Source organism: Bombina bombina, chromosome 2 (assembly GCF_027579735.1).
Source record: "Bombina bombina isolate aBomBom1 chromosome 2, aBomBom1.pri, whole genome shotgun sequence".
Classification (NCBI taxonomy): domain Eukaryota; kingdom Metazoa; phylum Chordata; class Amphibia; order Anura; family Bombinatoridae; genus Bombina; species Bombina bombina.
Genome location: NC_069500.1, coordinates 91,671,818 through 91,676,904, shown reverse-complemented (window position 1 = coordinate 91,676,904; position 5,087 = coordinate 91,671,818). Strand labels below are relative to the sequence as shown.

General features: G+C 30.0%; 1 long non-coding RNA gene across 1 annotated transcript; it reads right to left on the bottom strand.

The window, feature by feature from the left end:
* Positions 1 to 501: 501 nt before the first annotated feature.
* LOC128647670 (uncharacterized) lies at positions 502 to 4,328 on the bottom strand. Its single transcript, XR_008400377.1, has 2 exons — positions 4,128 to 4,328; positions 502 to 2,393 (listed from the first exon to the last, which is right to left on the bottom strand). It is a non-coding gene; the product is annotated as an uncharacterized LOC128647670 (long non-coding RNA).
* Positions 4,329 to 5,087: the final 759 nt, after the last annotated feature.

Genomic DNA, 5,087 nt, shown 5'->3' with positions numbered 1-5,087 from the left:
CAAGAAAGAAGTCACTTTCTCTCTCACATTCCTCTGGTAGCCCTGGTCTTGTTGGTTATTATTCCTACACAGGGTTACTTTGGTTAGCAACCTCTACCCTAACAACAATGGATTTTATTTGGCTGCAGCAATGTCCCTTGTACATCAGATTCACAGTTTCCATTATCTCTAGGGGCTCTCTCTATTATCCCTATATCTAACCATAGAAATAAAGATAACCCTAGCCTTCATGTTGATATTAGCCCTAACTCTGCCAACTCTGATCTAGATAATTAAAATAGATATTCTTACATTAGTATGCCCTAGAGGGTAAGAACTTGGTAAAGATAAGATTGTGACATTGTAAATCACATGGCCACAAAAATGCAGCCAATGTATTTCTACCAATTTGATTAACTTGATAGTGTACAAAACAGATATTGGTTCCACATGAATTGACCCATATTTTGCTCCAAAACCCATTTATAAGAAGCAGTAAATAAAACCACTCAACTACATAGATCATTTTAAAAGCATATGTTTTACTTTCATTTTTATATATAGAGAGAAAAAAAATCACTCAAACAATAAATACACTGCATCATAAATACAACATGATAAATGGATATGGATATTTTGCTAAATAATGAGCAAGATAGACATTTAAAGATTAAATATTAATCATTTATAACTAAAGTACTTGAAATGCTACATAGCGTAAAATATTCAACATATCCATAATATATGGTAAAAAATATTTTTTGATATATAAAAATAATGTCTTACTCAGCTTTACATTTAAAATTACGTAATCTACATTCACCAGAGAAAGCTACTTTGTACCCTGCACCCTCTTTCTCACCTCACTCCTGCCAAGGATTTTTATGGGCCAGTATATCAGAAAAACTGCATTATAAACATGGAGCAGTTCATGGTCAAAATATATGATGCCCCTTTAAAGGGACATTGTGCCAAAAAAGTCACTTTTCTACATCTATCTATCATATAAGTAATACAACAGTATCAGTTTTGTACTTCCTACTAATCCTCATTGGATGATAGCTACTTCCTATTAATGTTGAATGGCTGTTAGGAACATCCTGTGAATGCTCATTGGCTGATAGCACCTTCTTACTAATGCTCATTTAGTATTATCTAGAAGTACCTAAAAGCCAATGCTTATTAGTAGGAAATGCACAACTGATACCAGTAGTTTACTTTCAGTTTTAACAGGTTTTACTTCATTTATACAGGGAAAAATGTCAGGTCAGTAGGTTAAAAGAATGGCCTTCATATAGATAAGATAATTATTTTAGTACAATATCCCTTTAAGTAAGTCAGGCAGTTCAAACTACAAGAACATTGTTTTCCTCTACTGCCTGCCATGCAAATACTGTTTAATGAGGCAGTGCTTGAAATTGTAGGAATGAAGGGTAAAAAAAAGAGAACACAGCAATTATCTGAATTTTTAGCAAAAGCCAAAGAACTATAAACAACTGTTACACAGATAATTACTAATATAAGATTTATATAGATCTAAAACTGAAGATCCATTTGATAGATAGATAGATGGACAAGCATATATATTGATAGATAAATAAATAGATAGAACACAAAATATCACAATGTAACTACATCACATGATTAACTATATGACAATGTTTTCTGCATTATGGCTTCCAGAGCATTTGTATATACAAAACATGTTTTAACAGTATAAAGCTTTATTTTATAGGCATCAATCCACATAATCCTAAATATGTACATGTGATATGTACATGGTTTATGTTCTGCAATTTACATTTTTCCATATGCAGTGTGTACAGTTTAAAACAGACTTATTGGATCATCAAACCATTAAACCATGGGTATGATAACAAACACCATGAAGTAATAATATATAAATTATTATGAATTATTCTCCAGATTGGAAAGATCAGGTTCAAATTGTAAGTCAGTTTTAATAGGTCCAGTTCCTTATTGTAATAAATCAATTAAACGTCAACAGATTGGGCTGATGATGACGAGGTCTTTATAATTCTTTTTCTTAAAAGATAAACCTCCATTAAGAAAAAGCCCCTCCTACTTGCACTGTCTGTCTCAAACCAATCCATGGTCCTCCGTTGCTTAATATGACACCTTTTAATGCAGTCAAGGATCGATTTGGTTGTCTTCTTCCAACCATTCCAAGTTAGCCTTTGTCGCATAAAGATTAATCTTTTTTATTTTTAGTATTTGCTCAAACACGGAATTAATTTTCAGTAACTTTTTTCTGCTGTTCTATGACTTTTAACCAGGAAATCATGTTTTAGGAGTCATCATTTCAGAAAAAAGATTTAGAATCTTCTGCTTCATATTGAGTTTATCTCCGATAACTCTTAGCTGTTTGACCATCTCTGCAATAACTTCCTTCTCTGCAAAATAAAAACAAAAATTATTGTTATTTGTTTAATAACAGATTACTAATATCATTATAAGCAAAGCATTCAACATGAAATTGAAATATACACTGAATGGGCAAAAAAATTTTGAAGCTCCTTCGGTTAGAAAAATGCTGTTTAAACTTCATAATTTAAAAAAAACAAAAACTTCCAACTTTTCATATAAAAAGGCACAAAATATCTTAATAGTTTTATTATTTATATGTACCAATATGAAAACACTAAATATATATATATATATATATATATATATATATATATATATATATATATATATATATATATTTAAATAATTGAGTTCACCTTCCTGGAATTTTATAATACACTTCCTTATCCACCTAGTGAAAATATGACTCAGTATGTTTATTTATTGTCATCAAGAGAAAAACAAGTCACGCAATTGACCTATTATAAAAATATTATAAATTATTAACCTACATATTTGTCTGTAAAAAGATCAGGTATGCTGCTTACATATCTTTTTTTTTCAATAATATAATTCATGGTGAATATGATTAACCTATTTGAAAAAGAGGTGTGTTTTTTTATTTGTCTGCTGCTACTAGATTTTAATTATTTATATTCAGTTGCACAAAGGACAAAAAAGCTCTCAACAAAAAAACTGAAAAAACAAAACAAAGAAAAAAATAAAATTGTTGCTCCACCTCCCAGACGGAATAATGAAGTACCACTGGAAATAGACTGTATATCTTATTTACTATTCCACAAATAAATCAGGATTCTCTTTTAGCATTTAAGACAGAACTTAAAATTCTAGCATTAATATTTTTAATATTGTTGTGATTTAATTTCCCTATGTTTTAAAATGATATATATAGACACACATTTATATTCCAAAATGTATGCTATTATAATTAATGTTTAAGAAAAATGTAGTTTTACTGGGTGTTGCATAGTGCCTAATAAAAAAAAAAATAGGTCATGCAGCATAGCAATTAAAAAAATCTGGATTTTCATTCAGCATTTAAGACAAAGCCTAAAATTCTAGCATTAATATTTTAAATATTTTTGTAATTTAATTTCCCTAGTTTTAAAATGTTATATATAGTCACACTTGCCTTTATTCCAGAACTTATATAACTATGCTTTTTTTTTTTTACTGGGTGTTGTATAATGCCTAATAAGAAATAAAAATTAGGTCATGTAGCATAGCAATTAAAAAATACATAGCTGTAGTATAATATTTATAAAGAGAAAGGTATACACTATAAAAAAAAACAACAACCTTTGCATTAATATGTACTATGTGTACAGTAAAACAACTTTAAACAATGTATTTAGGAACAACTTTATCAGGTATTATATTCAATAATATCATTTTTGATTGATTTTTATAGATATAACAAAACTACAGAGATGAATAAATACAGGGAAAAAAAAAATCTTAATATCTCCTTTAACCTTGAGATGCTACAAAATATTTTAATATCTAAAAGTAGAAACATAAAAAACATGTAATAAAGATCAATTTCAGAAACATTATAAAAACATTGATAGAAAAACCACAGGAGAAAATACATAAAATGTTTTTAAACTATGAACTGAAATATATTTAACCAAGTTGTCTACAAAATATACTTCATTATATATCCATAATTTGTCATACCCTAGTCTAAAATACCAGTTAAAATGTATACTTTCTACAAATGTGAGAATATATTGTATAATATCTTATATTAATACTACCTGAAGGGTGAGCGACCTTCTTTAAGGATGTTGCTGGTCTCATGATCGGTGTGTGGGACTGAGATATATTTTCTGAGATAATGACAGTGATCAGAATGAATATTCCTGTCGCTGTAGCCACATACACACTCCTAAGCATTAGTTGTAGAAATGACAGCAGAGCTGAAGAGTATCCTTTACCTTTGGTAGAGAGGCGTTTCCCTCTTGGGGGATGGGGATTTCCAAACAGGGAAACCGAAAGCGAACAGCACAGCAGAACTGAGTTGGAGTTTAGAAAGAGGAAGTACCAGCCATTTATGCAAATAATACAAGCGTGTTACAGATACTTTAAAGGGACAGTCAACACCAGAATTTTGTTGTTAAAAAAGATATTACCTATTCAGCCAACACTGTTATATTAATATAGTTTTTAGCTCTATGATTAACTTGTATCTAAGCAACTTCTGACAGCCCCCTGATCAGATGATTTATTATGTATTATCTATTGACTTGCATTTTATCCATTTAGTGCAGTGTCTGCCACAAGCCACGGTGTGATCACAATGTTATCTTTATGGCTCACATGAACTAGTTCTCCCCTGCTGTGAAAAGCAAATAAAAAATCATGTGATAAGAGGTGGCCTTCAAGGGCTTAGAAATTATCATATGAGCCAATCTAGGATTAGCTTTCAACTAAGAATACCAACAGAACAAAGCACATTTGATGATAACAGTAAATTGGAAAGTTGTTTAAAATTACACGCTCTATCCGAAACATGAAAGTTTTTTTTTTGGACTTGACTGTCCCTTTAATGCTTCAGTAGATAAAGGCAGGGTGCCATCTTATTTTTTAAAAAGCACCAGCCATTGTAATCAGCATAAACTCAGAAGCTAAAGCTATTTTGGGCTGATTGTCATTTATCATTAGTTTAAAACTATATTTCAACAGTATATTTATTTCTATATTCATTTTGTATTATC